Below are 27891 nucleotides of genomic sequence, written 5' to 3' on the forward strand. Positions count from 1 at the left end.
GTATGGATTTAATTATTTATGGAGGTGTTTACACTCGTTTTTTTCATATAGTGCAAATTATTTATTCCAGTATATTTATGACAGATTATACCCAATAATGATGTGACTTTTTATGGTGGATCTTAGTTCTCTTGAAGTCAAATGGTAGTTTTGTCTCTGTCTTAATGGAGATTTTACCCTTTGTGTGTAATCCTGAAATTCTTAAGTAAGACTCCCATTGAATTTAGTGGGTGTATAGTAGGGAATTTTGCTTAATTGAAACCACCAGAATTGGGTGGTTAATCTTTAGTTTTGTTTTCTTTTCCATTCACAGAGCGCTCTGTAGCTTTAACTTGTAAATATTTCTAGAAGTTGGTCAAGTTTTCTAAAAATGGGCAGGTACTATGTGTAATGCTGCAAAAAAAGCTGAGGGTTCTTTTCCTCCCATGTTAGTTTCTTTTGTCTTGATTTGTTTAAAGAAGTCATCATCTGTAATGCATCTACTTAAGATCGTAATAAGGTGATTTTGATAATCATGACCCCCACTCCTGCCTTGTCAATTAGCTTTCAGTTGTGTGAGGGTTTTATGGTTGCACCTAAACAATAAAAAGCCTATGTTAAGAAATCTCTTCTTGTGTCTTTCTAATGCCATTTTAGATTGTTAAAGAAATAACCTTTGCTTCCCTTTTCTTTGGGATTACTTTGCAATTACAATGAATTATATTACTAAGTTGATTTTTCTCTTCCCCTTCATATGCCAGCTGCCATAAAGTTTTGGTTCTCAGAGCGACATGAGAATGTTTAATTGTCTCTTTAACAAAACTAATATTAATTGTAAAATTACTTCTTCAAAATATTAAAATATATGCTGTGTTAGAAATTCATACAGCTTTTAAAGTCTTTTTCTTATAATAAATCAGTTGTAGTAGTTTCTCTTACTGTTAAGTTCTGTGAAGACATCAGAACTAACAGCAGAAAGAACTGAACTGCTTTTAATAACTTACATAGTTTGATGTTTTAACTTACAGTAAGAATTAAAAATTTGAGGTTTTTTTTTTTTGCAACATCTCAAAATTCACTTATTGTCTTTCAGATAGCATTTTATAGCTGACCAAACCAAAGTGCTTATGTCTGAACCTAGCAGTGCCACTTTTGAAACATGAAATATAAACTGAAATTATCTAAGATTAAATAAGACCTTTGATATTTTATATTACGTTGATTATAGGGATGTCAGCTTTTTACAAGCAGATAGAATATTAAAATGTGTGACATCTATTAGACTTTTATTCTTTATACTTTATAGTTGTACTGCTTATAGAAAGAATGTCATGGTTATTTTGAGTCATTTAAGATAAATTGTTATAGACCAAGTTGAATGGTGGGTTTGTTTTAAACTGAACCAGTACAGTCATTGCTCAAGGCAGAGGAAATACTTTCGGTTGATGATTGCTTCTGATTACTTGATTTCTTTAAAGATAGCTACAGAGACTAATGTTGGTTTGTAAGTAAAAAGAATAAAGGAGTGTTTGAACAGAAAGAGTATTAGGACATGTTTTCTATGGTGGCGTTCTTTATGTTTGGGGGTTTTTTTTAATAAGGAGAGAATAACGTGTTTTTTCACACTTGATTTACAATTATTTTTAAATAGCATTAATTACACTGGAGTGCTGAAGTAGTTTATAAGTTGAAACACGGCAAGCATCCATTGAAAAATTTAGTTAGTGTATGTAATCTAACTTCCCTCCCTATTAGTTAAATGGCAACATAGTTACATCCAGATATTATCTGTCTATATCAGTTTTTATCTAAAAGCACCATTAATATATTTCTTTTTAGAGTAATAAACACCTGTGACTTTTTTTGTTCTGATTTTGTTGAAGTATTGTATGCTTTTTGTACTGTTTGTCCATATGTTGTTTTCTTTGTGTTCGTTAGGTTAGTCATGATAAAGTCCAGCAGTTTTGTGGAAGTTTTAACACTAGGTTGGTGCAGTATGTGTAATAGCAATTTAAAGCGAATATATTGACTGATATGATAAATTAGGACATGTAATTATGAGGGTTTCACAACTGTTTTTTGTTGTAGTTTTGTAAAATGTTTCCTTGAAGAGATCTGTGTAAGCATAGAAAACAGTAGTATCCCTTGAGGTTTTAGAAGACCATATAGTGACCCCAAAGTTCAGATATGTTTTCTTTGTGTGTTTGTTGTCTGGCATGTAGTTATTTTTAAAGTTTTTGTGCATATGCCTGTAGGGGGTCAAGAGTGGCAGCTTTGAAAAGCCAAGTTCAGCTGAGTAGTCCCCTTGCTGGTGGTTGTTGAAAAGACTGGCTTTCCTACTGCAGACTTTTCAAAGGAAAACTTTTTTTTTTGTGGGTTTTTTTGGTGTGTGTTGTTTTGTTGTTGTTTGAGTTTTTCTACGCTTATGTTTGTGTCAACTGCCTTTAGCTATCCAGCATGTTGGCTTCTTGGATTAGTCAGTCTGCCAGGCACTCTGGAGAACATGTAGCAGTAAACAGAGCCAGCATAGGTGACTGCTCCCACTGTCTTTTAAATGGAAGTTAAAAAGCAGCATGGATTTTTTTCCCCGGCATCTCTGTCAGCTTTGGAGGAAACCAGGATTACTGGTTTAGATTGTATTTGCAGTTTGCTCTCAAATATAGGCAGAATGAATCCTTCAGTTGCAGGGTTGTAAGTGTTCATAGTTAAAACAAGCTTTTAAGGCTTAGATATTATAAGCCTCATCCAAACCACAGAGAAATCAATGCAGAGATTGCTTATATTCTTACAGAGGATCACCTAAAAATACATTTCATGAAGTGTTAAAGTGCTAACACATACAGTAACATTTGAGGCTCACTCAAAGACAGCAGTAGTTTGTAATCTCTGGGTTGCCAGTTAAATGGTAATGAGTAACTTTCCTGAAGAATAGGTTAGTGCCTGAATATTTCCATGGAGTTGTGCTATTGCTTGGTAGCTGAGGTGTCAAATTGGCTACTAAACTAGGATTGTTTAGGAGAGTTGTTCAATGCAATGATAAGAAATCCCTTTAGAAATTGATTTAAAAGACTAAAGACAATAGTTGGAGTTCTGTTACTATTTTTGCTTTAAAAAATAATTTCCAAACAGATATTCTGAATTTTTTATCAATGATAATGACCCCAAATGGTGTAGGTGTATCAAAAATAGTAATTTTAAAAAATCCAGTTTTTGCTCTCGGTAAAGGGCTATACACTCTGGAAAGAGTTATGAGTTAACAGTGGGGAGATACTTCCCAGAATAAACATCTTTGATACTAGGGTGTTTTTTCTTTTTTTTTCAAATCCAGAATTGCCTGTCTCAGTTAAATAAAAGTTATTTTAGAGTGTGTTTTTTACCTCAGTAAATCAATCACAAAACTAGTTAGGAAAAAAACACAACCCAAGCCACAAACCTAAGTCTGCACCTCTGATAGTAACATCTACAACTGCAGAAGAGTAATGCAATAGCTTTATTGCGTAGATTAGGAGTGATTCAGTGTTTCGTTTACATTATTTGTCAATCTCTTCAGCATCCTAGAGGAGAACACTTCCTTCCTGGCAGATGGCAGCCCCAGGGCCATGCACCTGCCATTACAAGCACTGTGCAGTAGTAATCTAGCCCAGCATCGCTGTTGACAAGAGGCTAATGATTGGAGACTGTCTGCCTGACAGCCTAAACAAAATAGGAACCTATTTGCCCTTCAGCAAGAGGCTGAGAAATCTTAGGCAGGACAGTCAGGACAGTATGCTGAAAAATTATAATGGAATTTGGATTAGACCTCTTTGGTAGTGTTTTTAGTATGAGCCACTTTTAAGATAATGATGCTTCAAAAAGCAATGGCTCAAAGAAGGGATTTTCTGTTTCGCCAGCGGAGTGATAGCTGACTTTTCTTTAATAGCTCAGTGTTGATGGGAGGAAGGCTTGGCCTTCTGTGATTTAGCCGGCTGTGCCACTATCCTCTGCGGCAGAGTCTGCTCTCGCTGCGAGCAGGGAGTTGGATGTGCTTGCGCTTGTGCTTCTAACACCGTAAGTGGTGTTAGAATGACAGAATGTCTCTTTAATTGTTTGAATGGCGTGTTTGGTGCTTGCATAATGCATTCCCATTTCAGTAATTTGATTTGTAATTTGATATGTTTTTATTATGTCATTAGACGAGGATCTCTTACTTTTTTTGTTGTTGTTGTTCATTTCTGTTATGCATATGTGTGTGTTTGTTTTTCTTCTTTGAAACTAGTGTGGGTGATGTTTCTAGGGGACACTACCCAAGGCAAGGGTATCTTTGAACTAGGCCAGGATGTTCTTTGCTAAATTTAAAAACTACCCAAATATTACCCAGAGTTTGTAGGGTATTAAGCAGGATTACATGACGCACGGATTAGACATTGTTGAGCAGCTTGTTTTTGTTGAAGGGGTCAGAAATGGAGGCACTGGGGCTTTAGTGTGATGCCAAAATAGCAAACTTGCTGATAATCAGAAACAGCAGAAGCTTCTTAGAAACAGTAGAGCACTGTGGAGAGTTTTCTAGGCTTTCCCAAGTGATGCTTTAGTAAAGTTTGTTTGATATGTGGCATGATGATGAGTGTAAAGTATGAAACTTACTGTTCCGTTGAGTTTCAGTTTACAAAGCTGTTTTACAGAGATCTTAAAGTAGACTAAGAACACCACTTTAAATGCAACTTGAGGCACAGGACTTTGATTCTGTTCAGTCAAAGACAAATCAATAACTCATTTCATAACAGTGAGAAAATCATGTCAATAAAATAAGATCAAAGCAGTTTCATATATGCATAGTTTCCTCTGAGGCAGTATATTATTTAAAAAACAGTGTTTAAGGCAGTCGTAATGTCCAGTTTAACACCTCATTAAATTGATTAGCATTGTCAAATCAATGTATGGAATGAGAATTAGGAAGAAATTTTTGTTCTGGTTGATTTGGATCTAGGCTTTTGCTCACCAGAAGTCCCAAGATTGATTGAAGAAGACATCTGACAATCTTTTGAGGCAGTTAGGCTTAACTCTTATGTAGAAAGCAGTGATGTTGAATAGTTGCTCAAGAACAAGAAAACTGATAATTTTGGCTTAGTCTTACTTTACTGATGAAGATAATTGAGGCTATAGAAACTTATTTGCAATAACTGGTAATGTTACATTTCAGCATTATTTAAAAGTATTAGAGTAAAATTGACAAACAGATGCAAACCTAATCAGTTTTCTAGTTAATACAAAACTCTTACATCACTGAGTTGACTGCTTTAACTACCATGGTCTCTCCCATGCTTGAATTACTGAGAAGCTCAGGTGCGAATTTCTTCTGTAGTCTTTTCACTGGTTTCTCTGAAACTGATTTTTCAAAAACTTCAGGGATTGATTTTTAGTTTATTTTAAAAGGCAGACCAAACGTTAGGTGATGTGTCTAACCAAAATTTTCACTTACACCTAAAAAAGACCTTTTGAGACAATTATGAGATTTGGAATGGAAAGGTGGAGGTAAAGTTCTTCTGTAAGGCAGTTGCACTCAGTTGTGTTCTAACATTATTCATTTTACATCATAAAATTTTGGAAAAATTTATACAAGGGTGGGCTTGCATCTTTTACAAGAGGTTTCAGTCTCAAGCAATTAGTTCTGTCAAATTTAATGAAATATAACTGTAATAATACTGTCTCTTTAACATAACAAAAAGTTAACGCTTTCATTGTAACAATCCTGTACAGAAATAATAAAGATTTGTGTTGATGATTACTGTGAAAGTTGTTTGCGAACTATAGTGAGGCACTTTATTATGAAATTATTTACAACTAATTAGTTTTGATCTAGCACAGAACTTTGAACATTTATGTCTGGATTTGGAATCAGTCTTGTAGAACTTCATGCAAGGTTACCTAATTCCCTGAATAGTGAAGTTACAGAATTGTGATTTTAACAATAGTTATAGAAAATGAACCATTAGGAATAAACATATACATATATAAATATATATATATAAATATATATATATGATCCTGAGGCACACAATACTTGAAAGAATTGGCTCTTAGTACTAACTGTTTTGTAATCCCAATAGGCTAGCAATTATTCTCACAAATACCAGAGAGAGACTTAACGTACTCTAATGAGTGCTAGGATAATATTGCTTTCTTTTGGATATCTACAGAAAGGTGACTTATTATACGTTTATGTTTTAATCTTTTAATTATCAGATGAAAATTCTGTCAAGATAAGCTTTTAACTTTAACTGGTGTATTTTTAAATAAATGGTAGATTGTGTGAGTTTTAAATAAATAAACTGATGGTACCCGGTTGTTGAATGTTAGCCCTTAGGACAATTTCCAGATACAAATGCATTGATGTACTTTAGCACTGTGATTTCTAGTCTGGGTCCTCTTCCCCCCTACCCCCTCACCCCCCTAGTATGAGTATTCTAGGGGCAATAAACTGAAAGATTTTTAAGATATGGTAACATGAGATAGTATACCTCTTATTAAAAAAAAAAAAAAAGTCATAACTTGATAGTAGTGAAATATAATTGATTTTTAGTAGAACTAGGATTCAGCCCTCAGGGTATAAATTGATGGACTTCTGTTTTAGTAAATGTAGACTTGACTGTGCTAGGAAGTGTAAACGATAGCTTAGATCTTGCAGCTTGAGTGAACACAGTCGAACTGTTGTACCTGAATGCAGAGACAGTGGGACTCTACTGCGAATGAGCTATGTAGGATGTTTGTATACCAGGCTGCTGTTTGATGGAGCCATTGTTAGAGGTCATCTAGAGACTCTTCGGAGTCTGAAATTAAAGAATTCCTTAATTCTTGAGTCTGCTTCATCTGTCATGAATGTGGCAAGCTTTAACTTGCCATACTGGCCACGTGGATGCTGTGTTGTTATATTAAGAGAAAATTCTGCAGCATATTCTATTCCTCTCATTCCTCAGTAGATGTTTTCAATTTTCTTTGTTCTCATAGTTTGGCTGTTGTTGCTCTTACAAGGTGACAGCATTTCATCCATACTGTTCTTAAAAAACATACTGGGAGTTATTTACGTGATATTTTGTGTCATGTAGACTCAGGCATGTATTCTAGTTACTTTACTAGAGAATAGTATTGATTTAGTGCAACTTGCACTGCTGCTTTAATAAGGCATTGAAGAAATGGAATGAAGGTTTTATAATAAAAAAAGGTGCTAGGACTTAGAACATGTACATAAGAAATACTGGGCTCTATTGAGGAGTGATTGTGTAGGAGACAACTTTAAACTCTCCACATGGAGTGAAATCAAGTGTATGCATCCTGTCTTTAGTCAGGTGCCTCTTTTATCAGGCACTCATTTTTTTTGCTTGTCTTCCTGAGGCATTTTCCTATATGTTTTGTATTGGGTTACCTGAGCAGCTGACTCTTCCTCATTCTACTCTGGAGGCAAAGTTCTCAAAGTCCTGCTGAAGATGGCAAAACAGTAGACAAATTTTTTTCTTGAAACTTTAAATTTCCTCTTTGCAATATATTTTTTAACATGTAATCACATTGTTTTATTGGACTGTGAAATGGCTTTATCTTATTCATTAGTATAGCTGTGTTTTTCTGTGTGCGTGCACGCACCCGAGTAAGATCTTGCTATTGATTCTGTAGTCAAACATTCCAGTATGTCTCAAAATATATTAACTCATTATTTGCATCTGATACACTTTATTCCCTAGGTAAGAATTAGCCTTGTTTGTATTTGATACACAAAAGCCTGTTGGCTCATCAGTTCAGAAAAGCATCACGCTAAAAATAATTAGCTTTGGTAATTGCCAGTAGCCGGAGAAACTTTTCCAAATTCCATGATTTAGATCAGGAAAAACAATGAAAATAAGTAGTACCCATTCTGTACAGGATATAATATAGCGTGGCTATAACTGTTGGAATGAACAGTATTGCCATCTGTCTTTTAAATCTGAAATTGTTAATTCTTCATTGTTAAATCTTCTTTGTTAAGTCTTCTTGTTAAATCTTCATTGGATCAGATGGTTCTGGAAGTTTTTTCTTAGCAACTGTGTTTGTCTTGCTGTAAATGGTGACACCATTCTTAAACTTCTCTGTTTCTGTAATGTGATAACTTTTAATTTGACATGGGTTTCCAAGATTTTTCATAGCAGTAATGAGATATTAATAGGGAGGCTTGGAACCATTTCTCTTCTTTCTTATGGATCATCATAGGTTCTTTTTTTGGGTCATTTGTGACCATATATTATCTTTATGGAATAGTAATAATTGATTGATTCAATTAATTTTTTCAGTGTACTTTAAAAATAGCTGCTGGAAATAAGGACCTCTGATATGGTCCGCAGAGTGTTTTGTACTGTAATTTGGAAATTTGTGATGTGAAGGAACTAGTCATTTACAGCCTGTTCATATTGGGTTTATTTTATATGTGTTTTATGGACATGGTTTTTAACTCATTTTGCCCAAGTCCTATTCCTGCTGTATAGAAATGTGTATCTGTGGTCTATTGTCTCAAACATAGATTAAGTCTGGCTTTTTTTTCTTTTTTGTTGATAGTTGGAGAGGCTGAGGCATCAAAGTGAAAGACACTGTCAGAATTGTTTTGCCTTTTATTAGTGCCTCAGGTTGCCTTTTTTTTTTTTTTCTCCTTGTAAACAGGCATCTTGTGTTTGCTGCAGAAATGTTTTTTTGTAGGATTGTTTAGCACAGATAGGATGGGATTATTTGCAAACCGAGGGAGGATATTCCAGGGGAGGCCATTTATCTTTGTTTTTCCTAACGGATTTTGTGGAATTCAGCTGTGCTGGGTTCCTGTTATGATCTGGTGGACATGACAGTAATTACAAGGCAGAGGCTAGAGGTAGACCAAATCTTAAGGGACCTTCGTATAGGTGTCCTGAGTGAAGCTGCTTGATGTCTTTTTTGTTGGAGGTTCCAGCTCAGGTGTCTCTAGTATGTCCTAAGGGTCCGTGTTCCTGCTTTAGATTTCTACATATATGGTGGTTTTTTGGATCTAGCCAGTGTTCTTGCACTTTATGCAGAACTGAGAGATTTGGCCCAGTCTGTAGTCACTTCATTTGCACCTTATTAGGAGCCTACTGAACGAGTCCTCCTAAAATAAGGATCTGGCTAGAATGGTACAGGTGTCTTTTAAGTATTGGAGAGGCTGACTGAATTGGGGATTGGCACAAAACTGTCTTCCCTGACCATAGAGAGCTTATATGCTTGGCACAAATGGAACACCGAACTTCCAGAGATCTGTAGCTTGCGAGATCAACCTTGCTGTGTGTAGTCTATTTTAAGCAGAAGGACTTGAAATGAGACTGATATTTGTATGTGGATCAGCTGGCATAGCTAAGTATTCCTGCCTGACCCAGACTGTACTTTAGTTAGTTGATGATGTATATTATACTTGTTCAGTAAATGTGAAATTAAAAGGGATTTACGTTTTGTTTGGTTTTTTTTTCCTAGCTGTGCAGCTGCTGCCCTGTTGGCTGAACACTTTTCAGTATATTTCCTGGTCACTTACAATATGTGAAATATGCAACAATATCAGGACCCTATAATTTGCAAGCAAATTTTGGCTTTACAGGTGCAGATGCCTTGGGGGAAATGCTGGTATTTTGCAAAGTATTTCTTTGTGTCACTGTCTGCAGTCTTTCTGTTCTTCACAGAAGCAAAATTCTAGAGCAGCATCATAGCTTTATAAACTTTCAGCCACTGCATGATATCCTACAGGAAGTCATAGTTCCTTGATGTGACATCAAGAGGTGTTCCTCACACCTATTTGAGATGTCCTGAGCATCTTTAGAGAGCTGGGATGCTGGCAATGGGAGAAAATACCTGCAGGTCTTGATGTACTGGAAAACCTCCCTGAACTTTAGGGGAATTCTCTGCTGAGCATCGAGGAACTAGAGCCAAACTCTGAAGTGTTGTGTCTTGAGTGACAAAGATGGGTTTTAATCTGCTTTATAGAAACAATTCTGGCAACACGATACAATCTCAAAGATGACAATGTCAGTTATATAGGTGTGTAGTCAGATATATTGCTATAAGTAAAATGCGTTGTTTTTTTTTTTTTTTTAAATGCTGTATCAGTTACTGACAAGTAATGATAATTTCCTTTTTAAGGAAATTTCCTTTTTAAGGAAATTGTGTGTAATTGTTTGCTTATAAATATATTTAATGGCGAAAAATATAGGGAGTCATAAACTAAAACAAAGACACCTGTGTAAGAGCACTTAGGAGAGAAGGAAAAAAACTGGTGAAAGAGTAGAGTAGAGCTCTTTTTCTGTAAATACTTACTGAGAGCTCTTGTAATTACAGAAGAAAGTGCATCTTACTCTGGAGCTGGTAATGTTGCATATAACCAACACTAATTTTTTGCTCTTTTTAAAAAAAATCCATTTGAATTTTTGAGAAAAGTGCTGTGAAAGCACACTGACAGCATAGTATTTTTCATACTTTAAGGTTTTGTGTTTTTTTCTTGAGGACAGTAACATTTTGTACTGCAGGTCTCATGGCTGAAAACAACAAATAAGCGCCGTTTTCTAAACTGAGATTCATTGCATGTCTCAGATGTTCTTGTTTCTTAGGTTAGGTAAAACTTGGTGCTTTGCATCACCTTTAGCATCTGTTTTGTCTTGCAGAGCAAATCAGTGTGGGCTTGCTTCTTTTCCCGCAGTAAGCTATTAGATGGGGAGGATTCAGGGTGCATCCGGTGGAGCTGGGAACAATCTCTTTCATTCAGTATAATGTGTTTCTTGCTTGCGAAAGAAAGTAAAATATGAGGAGGTAATTATATGCTTTCTGCTCTCACAAATTATTTTATGACCAGCTTCCAGTTTTGAAACTGGTGCTCTCAGAAGATAAATTTTAACCACCAAAATTATTTTCCTAAACAGCTTACTATGCTTTTTGCCTCTGCTTTCCAACAGAGTATCAGTTAGCCTCCAGGAGTGATAGATGGCTGATATTCATCATGGCCATGTGACAAAAATACATCTTTTCCTTTCATGTCTTAATATAATACTAACTTCTCTATGCAATAAAATCCATACCAGCTTCAGAAAGAAATGCTAATTCATCTTGAGATTAAAGTCAGAGTAGGAAGTTGCAGATGCCCCTGTTTGCTTTAAAAATGTAACATTAAAAAAGGTTTTATTTTTCTAGGAATTCTCAGAAATGTATATGATGCAAGGGAGAATAGTTTACAATCTCTAAACAATAGACCTACAAATACTGTTCCTTTAGACATCATTTTGGCTTGATTAGTGTTTGACCATTTTTTGAAGGAATAGGGGGGAAATGTCTGCTGGGGGATTGTGTTAGAGAAAGGATAGCTGTTATCGAGAAGACTTAGTGGGCTTCTGTAGAGGGATAACTATTAAGGTTCAAGCGGGTTGATTTCAGCAGGGTAAGGGCAACTCAGTAGATTTGTGAATATGGCTTTCAAACAGTATCCACTGTGCCATCAATTGCTGTGGGTTGCAAGTCTACAGTACCAAGGAAGTTAACGAGAGCTTGAGTCATGGTTGTTAACAATCTGGCTTGTCCTTGGTAGGTAAATCAGTAGAAACTAGATCAGAACTTTGGGAAGTATCTCCACATGCATGTCTTGGATTTTGTAGTCATGTTTAAGCAGCTACTTTTGACCCACTGTCAGAGAGAGGAAACTGGATTAGAGGAGAATATAGCCTGCCTCAGTGCAGCTGTTTTGTGCTGCATTGCTCACTTCACTAAATGGTTTTAGGGGTGGGGGTGTCTTTTCGTCAGAGAGTGTGATGCAACTTCTCTCCTAGCTTCATCTTTTCCTCACTTCTCTATTACTGACAGATGCTGATTGGCAGTGGAGAGAACACAAAAGACTTCTAGAAAAGCATTGATAGAAATGGAAAATCATCCTTTAAAATCATCTTCTGTCCTACTACCAGATGCTCAGAGTTTTAAGTGAGGATATGGCAACAAGAGAAAATAGTAGGGAAAAGATTGCCCTCCTGTACCGAAGTTGTTCCTCTTAGCCCTTCCCTGCTCTCTTTTGCATTTCTTCCTCTCCCCATGTATCTCATCTGCAAGAAGTGCACCTCTCTGGATGTATCTTCTAACCTGAAAGTCTAAAACCTTCAAGCAACCAGCCTCACATTTTGTGTGTGACCATCCAGTATGTTTAAATGGCAGTTGGATGTGTAAGTGAATGCCAGAGCTGTTTCAGTCTCCTTGGTAAGCTGTCTGAAAGTCAGTTTTCAAAACAGGAGAGTTGTTGACTGTGGAAGTTGAGGAGAGCCTCATGTTTTAAAACACGCTGCTCTCTGGAAGACATCTGTCCTCCTCATGGAAGGAGGAATGCTCCAGTCTTCTCAAAGACTTTGTAAATCTGTAGCCTCTTTTGGTACTAGGTGCCTAAGCCCATTTGGCAGTGATGGAGGCAGGGATCAGTCTTTCGGAGTGCCTGGATGAAGTGTTTCTCTTCCCCTCCCCACAATATTTACATGGTTAGAGCACTTACCCTGGACTGACCAGCGTCCTGTACCTTTCTGGCTGAAAAAAAGATCTCAGTCCTCTTTCACGCCTCCCCATTTTAGAGCACATCTTTGCCATAAATTCTTTGTTAGAGTGCTCTCATTCTTTCTTACTGAAGCTGTTTTCATGATAGTAGGTATTCACTGTAATGCAAAGGGAGAGTGAACATGACTTCCCACAACTTACAAGAGTCCTTATTCCTGTTCCTATTAATATTTAAATTTTTAAAATGAATAATTTTTCAATTTAGTCAGTTGGAAACATTGCTTTTTATCCCAAGTGAGAGAGAGAAAAAGCATGCTTTTAAGCTCTTTGAGAGTACTCTAATGTTGTGTTCTCGGGCATGTGGGTGGAGGTAGCCTAGTGGCTCAGGAGCAGCTGTTGAACTTTAGTATTGTCCATTGATACTTAGAATGGCACTCAGATTCTCACTTATGGATCTAACCAGAAGTCTGCCAACACTGACAGCATTTCCGTTGGCAGTTGTTTGAGAATATCAGGCTGTACTCACAAGAGCTCTTCTTCCTTGTTGACCTTGTTAATGACTACTGATACAAATTAGAAGAGGGACAAATATGCCTTTGACATCCCAGCTGAACAAACTTCCCAGCAATTGTAAAGGTGTGTAAAAGGATATGATCTCTTTTTCCTAAAACGAATACCAAGTTGTACACTTCACAGAGTTTGAGATCTTTCAGAACTCTTATTCGTCAGAGCCCAATGTGAAATAGGACAGAAGAACTGTTGCTTAGAAGTGGCTGTTTCTTCCCACTGACTCCAAGGACTTAGAGTAACTGGCTCCTCATAGAGTGAGTAGGTCAGAAAGGTAGAGGTACATACAGGGCTTTGTAGAATTTAGCTGAGTATTGCCTGGTCTATGCTGTTGGGGCAGGTGTGCTAATTCAGTTGTTATTCTTGTGTCTCCAAAGATGGGGTTGCAAGGTAGTCCAGTGTATTATTCACCAGTCCCTTCCATCCTCGCCCTTCATCACTTGAAAGGTGAGCATGTTGTTTTGCAAAAATTCTGTGTCTTAAGAAACTTTCAGCCTCACTTTGTATGCAAATATTGCTGTCAGGCTGCACCTGGGAAGAGCTGTTCTCTCTTCTTGGTTTAGTGAAAGGAGTTGTAAAAGTTAAGCTGGTCACCTCATTGAGGCCACTTTTGCAGTGTTGGGTCTTGGATCTACACTAATATAGGAACCATGTGATGGTCGTAAGGTGGGAGGCAATTCCACTTGCATGATAATGGTCGTCAACCAAGAATGTGACTTGCTTGTTCCAGGATGGTTAAATCCTGTGCATCCTGTGTGTGTGAACTGTGGAGTGGCTCTTGGCTCTTTGGCTGGCTGCCACAGACTAATCTTTTCAATGGCGAATTTCTATATAGCTTCTACATCTGCTTCTGTGTACATGTTTCTGTCCCTCTAACAAACTCCCAGTGGAAGGCCAGAAGGACTAAACATGTTTATTTTCTAGTATTTTGTTTGTACAGAGAAAGCAGCTTGATTTTGTTTAATTTTATGTAATGCTTTTGAACGGTTGTATACCCAGCTTGCAAGGGAGAGGATAATTGAACACATTTCAGATAATACTATGTTGAGAGGTTGTTGTCTAGTTTATTTTATTCCTAATCATGAGATTAAATCACATCTATACAAACTTGTTTAATAGTACACAGTGGCTGTAGCTCTGAAATTAAGAGAGATAATAGCAGCTGTATTAAATTAATCCTGGGAAAAATGAGCGTGTCTAGCTTCTTAATTTTAAATTTGAAGTGCCTATATTTATTATAATTGATATGGAAAATGTATTTCTGGACCGGCACTATAAATTCATTATAATGACATTTGTAAGTTTAATCCTTTATTTTCCACGTAATTACATTTTAATGTTTAGTTATTAGTACTGCAAAATATATAAGAACCTTGACAAAATTATATGAAACACAAATTACATCAAATTCTGAAGTCAACTAAGCATAGCCAACATTCTTATCTGTACTTCTATTATAGACTCAATTGCGTAAACTCCATTGTAAGATTGCAGGTAAAATAAGTGTTAGTCATGTAAATATATGGCATCAAAATACATCAAAATTATTTTGGGTTTTAGTTCCTTTGGTTAGAAGTCAGCACTTACTATAAATTCTGGGAAATTGTCCATGATATCAGATGAACATTTTAACCTCTTGTGTGTATGCTAGGCTTAAAAAAACAAAAGATACTTGCAGGTACTGACATGCAGCATCATTTCCCAGATAATTTAGTGTTTTGTTTCCCACTTAAGAAGATAATCTTGCCCCATGGTTATCTTAATGCAAATGAAGCTGATATGATTTTTAACCATTTGACACAAGAGTTAAAAGCATGATAAAGCTCATTTTAATATAGATAAATGTAGCTGCAAAATCCCTACTTTATTACTTTAAAGAAATATAGTGATTTTTTGGTTTGTTTTGTGGTTTTTTGATTATTTGTCATGAAGAATCTATGTTGGCCAGATGTTTTCTTTTCTAAATTCAAAAAACAAAAGAGACGTATCTAAATAACATTCCATACTGTTCCTTAGTGGAATAATGTTTTAAAAGAGCCTAGTTACTTGGGGCAGCGCATCTCCAATTATGATCAACCATGACTTGTTTAAAAAGTAAAACTAACATGGCTTTTTCATTTCATAGTTTAACTTGTTTTTCTTATCAAACACGGAAACATTTTACTTTGGATGGATATTATTCATGGGCTTTGTGAATTTTTAGAGCATACTACTTCATGTTTTCCTGCAAAGTGTTGGTAAAGCTAATGTTCAAGCTCTGATTGAAGCCTTTTCCTCTGGCAGTGGCTGTACTTAGCTTTATATTGTAAGAGGAGTCCTACTGAGTGGAGCTCAGATTCCCTGGAATTACTTGTGAAGAGCCATAGCTCAGCACGTGAGTTGTTATCTTTAGCAGGGTTACCTATAATGTGAAGTACACTATTCATTGTATTGCTTTATGAGAATTGGAGCCAGGTCAGGATTTGACTTCTATTGTGTACTTCCCCAGTAGCACCCTGGGTAGCAGGCAAACTGCATATGCATTTGGATGCTTAACCAAGTTTACACCTTGTGATGTGTCTGCATCCTGTGATCCCTCCTACAAAGAAGCCCTTGGAGACTGCAGTTCAGACCATCTCTTGTTGCTGTCAGTGCCAGGTTGGCACAGGGTTGATAACTATTAGGATCCATGCTGTCCCTTCCCGCCCTCAGCCCCTGCCTCTCTGCTCCACTTGCTTGCTGACACACTGCTCTGGGCATGAAAAAGTGCTGCTGAGGCACAAGGCTACAACCCATGCAGACCCACCTGCTGTGAGGTGCCTGGCCAGGTATGATGCATGGAGCTGGAGGAAGCTGGAGAGTCAGGAGGGTAGGCCTTTCTGGGTGGCCAGCTGCCTTGCTCAGTGCCATGCATCTCTTCCCAGGTGTCTGGGGTACCAAAGGCCTTTGGGTGGGATTCATTTCCTTGTACTGTGCTGTCTAACAGCCTGGCCTGATGCCCACGAACTTACGTGCTGTTAAGCTCCATGTTCAGTTGTATTAATTGGAGTGTTCTTCTAGAAAAAGTTAGTTAGCAGAACCACAGCCTTAATCGATTTGGCAGACAGCGAGGGGAGGGGAAACAGAGATAAAGTCACTGAGTGATTTGTCTGGAGTCAGGGCAGAAGCCTGCAGCAGTGCTGGGGGTTCTGCGTCTGATGCCTGATCTGCTCTGGCAGTCACGCTGCCAGAGAATAAATTTGCTGGTTATGAATAACCAGCAATGTGTTTTGCCGTGAGCCACATGAATAACTGTTCTTTCCTGTGTGCTTGTTAGCAGATGAGAATTATTTTTAGGAATTAAAATAATATTATTCATTGCTTACTGACTTTTAATTAGTCAGTAATTAAATTAATAAGCAGAGTAGATCTTCCTTAATTAGGTAACCATCCATTGTATTCTCTTCACAGGATATTTAACAAGTCTATGAGTATTTGGTAGTTTCCTAGCAGTTTGTGTTGTGTGTTTGTTCCCTGATTTATTCCCCAAGAACCACTGGTGGAATCAGATGACAAAAGTTGTTTTGGAAACTCGGCAACGATCATGGATGCTTTTCATAATAAAACCCAAAACTAAGAGGAAAACTCAGTATTGAAATAGTGCTGGACTTTATATTTTGATATGTGCATGTCCATGGAGAATGAAGTTACCAGAGAATATGTTCATGTCCTGTAGGAATTCTTAATTCCTGGATAAAGATGGTGTGTACTGGTGTGACTTGCTGTGTGAGTGGAATGTTGACCTTCGACTTGAAATAAATAAAAGATACTAATCACTGAGGTAAAAATTAACAATGATATTGATTTTTTTTTTTCAGTTGGGTTTTGTTTTTAGATTAGCATGGAACTTCCAAAATTTTTTTCCTACAAGTAGGCTTCCTCTGAAGCTGACATTGCTATTACATGGGTCAAGTGGTAGCAGTAATTTTTCCTTTCTCGATTCTAAGCTTATTCAAAACCTGATTCAAAACTTATTAAAGTCAGGGAAATTGTTTCATTACTGAAGACTATTTGGGGTAGATTTTGAGTTATAAGTCAGCATTATAGAGTCATTGAATGATGTGTCTGTTGCATAATAGGCTCTTAAACTTGTGCCCTCAGTTCTATAATTCCACCTATAAAACACTACGAACTAAGTTTGAAAGTGCTTTGAAGCAGCAGCCACTTCACCTACTCCAGTTTAATTCTGACTGGACAGTACCTGCTGTGCTGAAAGCACAACCTCAGGTTTACTCAGTTGCTAATAATCTTCTCTCATGTCTGCCTTAGGCTGGCGTTCTTCTGGAAAGATACTTGTTCTCTATGCATTTTCCACTGATTTCTCTATCTGAAGATGAGATTTTTTTTTTTAAACTTTATTTGGCTTTCACTGTCATTTGTCCACTTTTGGAAATGTGAATTTAGTGGTCGTGTTGGTTTCCGTTTGGAGGAGGAAAGCAGTAACGCAGAGTCAGCATGTACCTTTAAACGTTCACTTGTTTGCCTACGTGATGCATTTATGCTACTTCCCTGAACAAAAATGGGAATGAAGTGGTTTGTAAGGCGTCTCTCCCTCAAATGAGGCATCTCTGCTGCTGTCTGAGAGCTGTCCATCCTGCCACATATTCACCCATGCAACCTTTTGGGATGATGATGGCAGATTTGGGCTGCTCTGATTGCATCATAAGCCAGTTCAAGTTCTTAATTTGAAACACCCTTCCAAGACCAAACAACAGATTGTTCACTGAAGACTCAGTGGGTAGATTTGACTTAGTTTTTGATGAGAAAAGTGGCAGCAAATAAAAGGCAGTGGGTGGGGGCAGTGAGATGCTTTCCTTTTGGTCTTGGCAAACTAGTAATTAATCTCAGGCTGTGGCATGAAGTAAAATACCAAGTAATATTATAAGTATCTGATCATATAGTGTCTCCAATTGACTCCAGCAGGACTAATTCTACAGCTTTGAGAGGTTCAATAACAATTTAACAATTCTTACATATATGTCAAGATATATCAGCCTTTGTTGTTATGTAGACTTGACGGAAAAGCCTTTGTATTGGTTTATGAGAGGCTTATGTGGATTGAAACTCGCACAGATAAGCACTGTGCTTAGTCTGACATCCAGGCTTTGTGTATAATTTAGTTTGGTTTTATTGTCTCAAAAGAATTAAAAATATTGAGGAGTGCTCCCTTTATTGCCTCTGCAATACTTTATGGTGTATACAAATACAAAAGTAATTATTGCATAGCTTTTTTTTTTTCCATGTGAAAACCTATTCTGAATAATCTCTGTGTGGTATTTTTTGTGTTGTTTAAATCATATATATTAAATTTTTTTGCCTCTTTTATTGACTTTCTTTCGTTTTTCTTTTCAGAGTGAAGGAGTTAGTTTTCTGACCATGACCTCAAACAACAGAGTACAACATTCAAAGAAGCTGCTCGGCATATACCTTTTTGTTTATCTGTTTTTGGATTTTTGTTTTAATTTTTTTTTTTTTTTTGATTAACTGAAGCTGCTTAAGGTTTACTTTTTATTGTTGTTGTTCTTGGTCCTAACAGTTACTTACCTGTTGTGGGCCAAACTGTGCAACAAATCTAGGAGGAAGGGAAAGCAACTTGCCTAACTCATTACCTGTCCATGGCATCTATGGTATCATTTTGCTGCTGTTTCGACAGAAGTTGGAGATGCTCTTTAAATTGTAGGAACTTTTCTGCTGGCCTCTTTAACTAATGGCCAATGCCTTCATTTTCTTTTTATTTGAAGACAACTATATTTATTCTTTGGCATATTAGGGGATTCTGTAACACCTGCTGAAGCAGCAAGATCTGGTATTTACTGGCATAATTTCAAGCCTACGACAGTACTACCTCAGTTCAAAGTAAAGCCGGATTTGCGGTGTTGGTGTACGACAGGAACTCCTTTATCTCTATGCTGAGTCTCTCAAGAACGGTTGCCAGCCTTACTGAACTTGCAGTGCGTGCAGTTGCTGCTGCTGCTGGGTCTTGAATCACTAGCCGCAGGGTTTACTTCTCAGACAAAGCCTAAGTAGGGCACTGAAAATTCTAAAATGGGATGAAACTCTGTGAATCAGACTTGGACAGAGGATTCAGAGTAGTTAAAAAGTATAAAATGTGTAACTGAAGAAACGTAAGTTAAAAACATCCAACTGTATTCGGGGTATTTCTCTGTACCTTTGACACACTTGTTTAATCCTCTCTATGTAGGTGTTTATGTAGGTACTTCAGATTGCAAAAGCCTTTTCTTCTATTTACAAGCTCACTTTTGTCAGCTAACCCTGTTCTTAGCTGCGTTTCTTGTAACCAAAAATCCACATAGGCATGCTAGGAATGCAGGGATGATAGTGGGTATCGGGCAGATTCAAGCACTAATATTAACACAGTATTATCTTGCCATCTAGAAAGTCCTGATATTTGCCTTTTACCAGGAAAGCACCATTGTAGCTGCAGGCGCTATTACAGGGAAGAACCATTGCAGTCACTTATCCTGAGTTCTTTTCAAGGCTACCTGTGCATCACATTTCCAGTGGCCTGAATATCCAAGTGATGTGGCAGCTACCGTCACAAAAGTCACGTACAACTCTTGCACCAGACTAGCAGAATGTCATGCCACCTTGCTTCTCCTTTGCTAAATTTGTTGAAGAGTTTGTATACATTTTAAGGGTACCTCCCCAGTGCCTGCTCTGTAAGACATATAAGTGTTACTAAGTTATGAGTTATGTGAGACTTTTTTTTGATCATTGTGCTAAGTGGAACCTGTACTTCACTATTAGCAATGCATTATCTTTGGGATTTTTTTTTTTCCTGAGGAAGACAAGAGTCAATGTCTTACAAATACAGTGAATGGCAACGCGGTCTTCCTGCTTACATGCTGAGTTTTTAGAACTGAGGATTGTATTACAAGACAAAGATGAATGTAAACTAATTTTTTCTCTACCCTATGGCACACTTTATTTTTCAGTGTAATTTCTGGGGTCTTAAATCACAGCAATGCATAGGCTAATACAATATTATATCTAAAATCAATTTAAATATCTGATCTGAGTTTCTTTTTTAACAATAGTGCTATAAATGGTTCTCAGAATTTCTAAAATGCTGCTTGTTCAAGTCTGGGATGAAAAATAACTACAAACATTTGACATTTTTTGTCTGAACCCCCCTCGACCTCTGCCCCCATCATCACTGAGTGTGGTACCTGCTGAATTCAGTGTTTTGAACATCTCTATTTTTAAGTATCCCTCTGTATCAGTTAAGAAACCGTGCCACTAAAACAAGTGACTAAAATGCATACAGCAACTTCAAAACGACTTGACAATATAGTCCATTATTCTCTATCCTGTATATTTCACAAAGGCATATGCAATACTTACATTCTTAATTTAGTTTACAGAACGGAACCAAAATGTATAAATGTTATGTTTGCTATAACTTCACAATGTATATTGGGTCTTTGTACATTTTGCCTGACTTACCTTAAATTTAAAATATTTTTTGCTATATAACCTTAACAGTTATTAAGCAGTGCTTTCTTTTTGGGTACGTATTGTTTCTGGATATCAAGATGTTAAATATATTTCTTGCTATTGTGATATGACAAGAGACTTAACTTATCTTGCTGTGTCTTCCAATGTACACGCTGTATATAAGGATAAATGTGATGCTGCTGGAGACCAGAATAAATGGAACTAGAGTAGTGTATTGTATTTAGTCTGTATTGATTATGGATGCTCTCCTTAATAGCCATATGCAATAAAATACGTTATTTATGAAAGGAGTAAAGTATTTGTGTGCATATTTTCTCTGGCAGTGAAATGGATTTTTCTAGTGGTTTACATGAAATCAGTTTATTCTCTCTTTTAAATGGAAACACACTTTCTATGAATAAATCTTAACTGCTTTGCACATACTTGCTTTCCTCTTAACATGTATAGCACTCCAGAAAAATCACAAAATCATTTAAAATATTTCTTAATGCTAAAAAGATTAGTATTATAAAGGTGAAGTTTGTGTATTTGAGGGGATAACTAGGAGCAGAAATTGGTCTTAATTTTTAATTCCAGTTTTAAAAGTGAGTGGAAAACTACTCACTCACATGAGTCTTTCTGGCAGCCTGTTTAGTGGGAACAGACTTGCCCTATACAAACTGTAAAGTCACGCTGGTACAAGGTGAGTGGGAACCTAACGCTCTTTGTAGTTATCTTCAGCTACTAGTTTGCATACAGGGCACCTGAGCTGCAGTCACAGACACCATGGGGTCACCGTAGCCTGATTTGGGAAGTAGGAATGTCTCTTACACCTGACATTTAGACCCCTTTTGCGGTGTCCCTTGCACTCAGGCAAATGACTTGTGATGGTCATGGACTCATGATAGGAAATGTGGTGATGAGGGGCAGGAGACAACAACAGTAGCTTCATAAAAAGCTTGATGTCTGTTTTGCAGCAGTTGTCTCAGTTTTCTTGCTGAGAGCTCCTTTTGCTTAAGCTCAGGGGTGTCTGAGTGACATACCTTTAATCATGTGCAAGGCCTGTTGGTGCAAGGAGACACGATCATTCTGTCTACTGTGTTTAAAGTTGTTTGAAAAGAAGTCCTGCATTGGGATATGTATGTTATGTTCTTCTGGCCCCATCTGCCACTAAGTGGGCCGTTACTTTCAAGGTTGCCTTATGTTTTGGGGATGGTTGGAAGACCATGCTTGTATAACTTGGCCTTTAAAGGACAAAATCTGGCTCGCTACAGTAAGATTTTTTTCTCCGAAAGTGGCTTGAATGGAAAAGAGCAGTTCTGTTTCTTGCTGCAGTAGGATCATCCTGTGCCTACTGGAGTGTCTATATAAGCCACAGACTATGTATATGAGACTGTGTAAGAGAAAACATTCAGTTTCTTCTCTTTTCTGTCCTGAGCTTCTTAGCTGTAGGCTTTGTTATGTTAGAGGAGAGAAAATGGGACATTTGGATCTCATGGTGCCTGCATCCTTGAAAAGAAAGAGGAATTGCTTTAGTCTTTGAAATGCTCTGGAGAAATGTGGCTGTCAAGGAGAATGTCCTCCTTTTCTGCTGTCAACAGGTGAGTGGTACCTTACAACACCATAGAAAAAGAATGTGTTTGATAAGACATCTGTAACTCCAGAGTCAGTTTCTCTCATATTCAGAGAATAAAGGAAACCTGGGGATGCTCAGCATCCCCACAGCAGTTTAGTGTGATGTAGGATGCTTTCAGACAGAGCAGCATTTTCACTGTCTTGAGAGTGGTGCTCTTGTAGTCCTTTTCCAGTGACTATCCTTGTCAACAATGAGAAGGAGTCCATGGCTTCTAGCCTCCTTGGGAGCCTTTTTTGTGGTACACGGTTCAGAGAAGGGTTGGTACATGGCCAGGTACCCCAGCTTGCTTTCTGTTTTCAAAGACCATGGGAAGAGGAAAGGGTTCAGGTCTTTGCTTTGCAAATTCTGAAGTAATTTGTGAGTATTCTGGAGTTTGCTGTTGGGCGAACCGTTGTTGGATACTGTAGAGGGAAGAGATTTGGCTGGAGATCACCAGCCAGATTTTTCAGTATATTACTACACGTAGTCTTTTTCAGATGGCTTTTGTCCCTTGAGGAACTTCTGCTTCAGCCAGCTCCTACAGAGATATAAAGATGCAGTGCAAGACTCACCTGACTTGCACCTGGCTTTTCCTGGGAGACAAGAATTTCTGATACAGTCTACAAACAGATAGTATACTTAATAAATGGGATTTTTTTTGTCTTTTTAGGAGCACTAATTATTTAACATACAATTGATAATACATATTTCTTGTTTAAAGGTATGGTTTGTGACATTTAGTGGGAATCTGAGTTCTGAAAAGAGGACTTCTCTGAAGCATCTTAATGGCCTACCAAAGTATTAGGGACAGAAAAATGTCCCTATTCACTTTTGAAAATATAGACCCCACTTGTGGGGGTTTTTATGATTTTTTTTAAACTTTTTTTATTTATCATTGTGATTTGTCCAGTCTACATATCAGGCTGAACATACATATTACAATGTTCGGTCTAGGGATGAGGAAACTACGGCCTGAAGGATAGATACGGTAAATAACATTGCGTCATATGAGCTATGGCCTCATATTTTTTTCATTTTATTAGGCAACATAGTGTCATGTGTTGAATGTGTGGCTGCCAAAAGGTTTTGAAAAGTCCACTTGACCCTCAGTATTTCTTTGCAGGGCCTCTTTGTCTCTTCTCATTTTCTCTTTTCCCCTTCGCTTAAAGTGAGTAATAAACACAATCATAAAAATGCATCAGTAAGTGCTAAACTAAATGTAGAAAGTATATCTAGAAGGTGAGGAACACTACTGCAAAAATACTAACTCTTACATAAGGAAGAGGATATAAATGTCAGGTTATGTTTACATATTGTAAATGGAGGAGGCAGAAGATAGAATTATATTCACCTTGAAACATCCATTATTATGAAGATGAGGAGGGACTAGATAAAGGAACAGGATGCCTTTAGTTGGAAACATGCTTGCTGCAGATGGACCAGTTAAATTGAACTCCCACATTTGACAGAAATTAAACATTAGTATATTAATCTGTCTCAACCTTTGAAATTTCTGCTTTTGCTCCTAAAAGTAGTTTTCCTTCTCATTAAGTAATGATCCTGTTTGAAAATGTGAGTGTATGTAACAGTGCAGTTACTACTTCCCCATTCATTCTTTGGTCTGAGAAAAATGCTGTATATTGCAGAGTTGAACATCCAGGCCTACTATTCTGACTCAGAAAAACTCCAGCATGGAAATTTTGCTCAAGCAAAAGGGTCCATACTTAGAGCTTCTAATATGACCTAGATTTCTCTCCAAAAAAAGGGAAGTGTACCCATAATTCAAAATGTCAGATCAAATGATTAAACTTGTGTATAAGGGATTAATTTACTACATCTCCACTAGAATATTTTTGTGTGAAAGTCTGTCCTTAAAAATGGTAGATTTAATATATGCCCTTATGCTTTTAATTAGTTTAAAATGCTTCCTTTCACTCAGGCATAATGGCTTTTTGAATGAATTTGTACACTAAATGACTGTGGAGAGGTCTCTCTGTATCTTTTATGAAACACATAGTCTAAATTTCTGGTGCTGCAGTACACTACAATCATATCTGACAGGGCAGCTACTCTCAGAAAAAAAGTTATGGTTTCTGTAACACTGGTCCTTTACTGGCAATTGACCTGATGTAGATGTAGCTGTTGAAGAAAACAGACCAAGGGTCCTGCAAAAGGACCAGAAAGTGCACGGGGCAGAGTGTATATTATGCCATGACTTCAGCTGCCTGATAAACATAGGTGAAGGTGTCGTGGTTCATGTAAATGTGTATATACTTAAGCAATGTAGATAAAGGAAAAGTAAAAGACACAGCAACAACAATGCCATATCTATAATTTTACAATCCGACCCAGAGGTAACTGTGAGGTGTTTACACCTTCCCTATGGAGCAGTGATTACATCAAATTGTCTCACATTTGGGATCAGGGTATTGTGATGACACAGACACAGGGAAGTAAGTTCACACCGGTCACCCGGATCACCTACAACATGACCGCCACTTGCCCTTTCACTGCTGCCAATTTGTAGTCTAAATATCACAAGCTGTTGCACAGAGATAAACTCTGGAGCCCCAGTCCCAGTGGCCACAGATTAGGAATATGCCACCATTGCATACATGGTGATTTACTGCAGCTGAAGCTCTGACTCAGAGTCATTTAGGAGGTTGTTTATGTATTTCTGGTATTTTGTTTTTTAAACCTTATGTCCTCTGAAGGCTCTTCTGTGTTGTGGTATAAGGCTGCCTTTGAGCAGTACTTCAAGAAATGTCATTATAATCGGTTATTTATCATGTCTATCAAGCTGTTCCATATAAAAATCTTAGTTCCTAAGTGGGATACGTGAAGAATTTTTTTTTCTTCTAAGATGCCAAGATCTTACAGTGACTGCCCATTTTCTTGGGGGTAAACTGCCTTTAAATTACCTTTTTTTTTTTTAAATTCGTGTTCAGTGTGTCAATGAAAGCAGAGAGGAATTTTCACAGCTAATCTGTGCCTTTAGCCAATGATTCAATAAAGCAAATAATTTTTAATTTCAGCTGCGGATAAGTGTTTCTCTAAAAGTTTCAGAACAGTAAAGGTTAAAAGTTAATCTTATTTATGTAAAGAACAATTATTAAAGTATTTCTAGTTTGAGTAGAGTCTTGTCTTAGTAACAGACTTGACCAAAGAGGAATAATGTTTTTCTTCAGGAAATACTTGGACAATATAAACATCTAAATTTTTTATTTACTGTGTCTGTATTTCGTGGAAGGTAACAGACACCAGGATTTTTTCTGTTGCAAGGGAATAAAAAACAAATGAGATTTCTAACTGAGCAGCTCTAGTCCAATGCCTTCAAAGCCAGAGAAGCAGCACTACAAAAAAGTTCAGGACATCATAATTTTCCTTTTGAAAACTTGATCTTTTGTTGTTGAACAAAAGATAACAAAGCATAACAGATAACATAAAAAAACTTGTTGTGTGATGTGCCTGGAGTACGCCATGCCAGATTATATCTGTGATCTTTGCACTTCATTTACAGACATGCAGGTTAGAAGGTACATACAGGAGCCGTGGGTAGAAGAACCTCAGTTACGTTTGGTCTTGCCTTTACACTTTCCAGCCATTGAATTCCCTGTCCTGTGACAAATTACCAGCTCAAGAACTCACTGTGATTGTCCTCCATTTGATGGGTAGAGCTTATATATATAGATATATATATGTATATCACATATATATACCGTCTCAGTGCGAGCTGCATCATCGTTCTCATGCTGTTCAGTGAAATGTTTGGGTTCTCCTCTTAGGCAGAAGCAGCACAAGGATATACATGGATACTCTGATAAAGGCCTCATTACACTTTTTACTACACAAGAAATCTCATGCTTTGTATGCATTTAGATATAGTTTGTCAGATGTCATTGTACCCACTGACATGCATTTGGAGGGTGTTTGTCGTGTTTTGCTGATGGCTGGGTGACTGTTTTCCTTGTCCTCTAGCACAGAAGATCCACAAGGCAAAACTTCTGAATTTCTGCTGAATAATATTTCAAATGGCCCTCCAACTTTTGTTAGCCACTAGAATTCATCTTTGTGCCTCAGAACCTGAAACACCGGCTGTGCCCCCCTCTTAGTCTATTTAAATCATCACATTGATCTGTGTGACTGAGATGTACTGAGAACAAGGGCTTTGCAAAGCTGTTTTGGAATCGTTGTCTCATTGCATTAATCTGCAAGAAGGCTCTGGAAGAATGTCTGACTTGAGCAAAAGAATTTTTTTGTTTCCTTTTGCATTTCAGGTTTTTCAGGAGCCTTACAAGGAAAGGAATAAAACCCTCCAGCTAAGCACAGAGCCACTTGCGTCATTATACAGCAAATCTTTATGGTGGTGGGTATGGCAGCAGTGTGTAATACTCCCCAACCACTGGGATGGGGAGAACTAATGGGATGGATGTATCATCTGCTGAGATCCACTCAAGCTGCTCCTGCTCCAACCAGCCACACCAGTGGGGAATGTCACAAAACATCAAACTCGGCCACGGCTGATTCTGCTGTCATGCTCTCCCCACTGAGAGGACAAGAGTGCAGCCCTCAAAGTATCTTAGCACCTTCCTCTAAGGCAGCTGCTGGAGGAAAGTGGCCCCTGGCAGCCTCCCCAGTGGCTGCATTCACACCTTCCCCCTTGCCCCTGCACTGCGTGTGTGGTGCAGCCATCTCTCAGATTTTGTCTGCCTCATTGACAGCACTAAAGAGGCTTTGTCAGCTGCTTTGCTGTGCTTTCTGGGACCCCCAGCTTGATTTCCATGCATGCCTCCTTGGCAAGGAGCCAACATTTTGTTTACCTCTTAAAAGAAGATTCATTAATATGTTTTTCCTGTTCAAGTTTATTTGTGTATCGTTTACCCTGCATAGGCAATTTTGCTTTCCTAGTCCTTTTTTTTTCTGTTGGCTGGAGAATAGGGTAAGTTTGTTTTTATCATTGATATATTGGTGAGTTAAGTAATTGTTTGCAAAAGGAACCACATACTGTTTGTAGTTTAAGGTTTTTTAAATTTTTTTAATTTTCTGAGCCAGGTTTGGCTAGCAGTTATTTTTGTGCAGCCCCACTGAAGTGAATAGAATTGCTTAGTTATAACTGAGCATCATAGCCTGCTGTAATTTTCTCTCAAGCCTTGTATAAAGGGTGTATTTATGTGATATTGCTAGCACCAATGGCCCTGCAAAAGGACTGGATGCAGTGTGAATGTTAGCAAATGAAGCCCCCTATTTCTTAACTGCCAGGATAAGATAACCTGAGAAATTTAAAAGAAACAATGCTGAAGATCTTGACTTGCATTAATATTACACTGCTGCCAAAAGTGATGGTGCTATTTTAGCAGAAGGGAGCCCCTGGTGGTCTAGTGGTTAAGGACGTGGTGCTGTCACCGCCGAGGCCCGGGTTCGATTCCCGGTCAGGGCCCCTCCCCGGGCAGATGGAGCTCGTTAGCCCTGTAAGGCAATCCATCTACATCCTGAGGACCTCGCTGCCACTGTCCAAGCTCGCTTGGCCCCGGCAGATGAACCTCGGGATTAAAGGGTGGGCTCAGTTCAGCGCACACTGTGTCTCACCTAAAAAATCCAATGCGCAGGCTGGAAGGTGTAAAGACCTTCCCCGGATCTTCGTTCGTGAAGACTGGCCATTAAAAATTTTAGCAGAGAAATCAGATTCAGTTTTTTTTCATGGTGTAGACAAGCTAATCAAACAAAGTGATGAGAAAGTAATGATTTCACAACTT

This window comes from Empidonax traillii, unplaced genomic scaffold, assembly GCF_003031625.1.
Source record: "Empidonax traillii isolate 1590-97213 ecotype Southwest subspecies unplaced genomic scaffold, ASM303162v1 scaffold244:size1524873, whole genome shotgun sequence".
NCBI classification, from domain to species: Eukaryota; Metazoa; Chordata; class Aves; order Passeriformes; family Tyrannidae; genus Empidonax; species Empidonax traillii.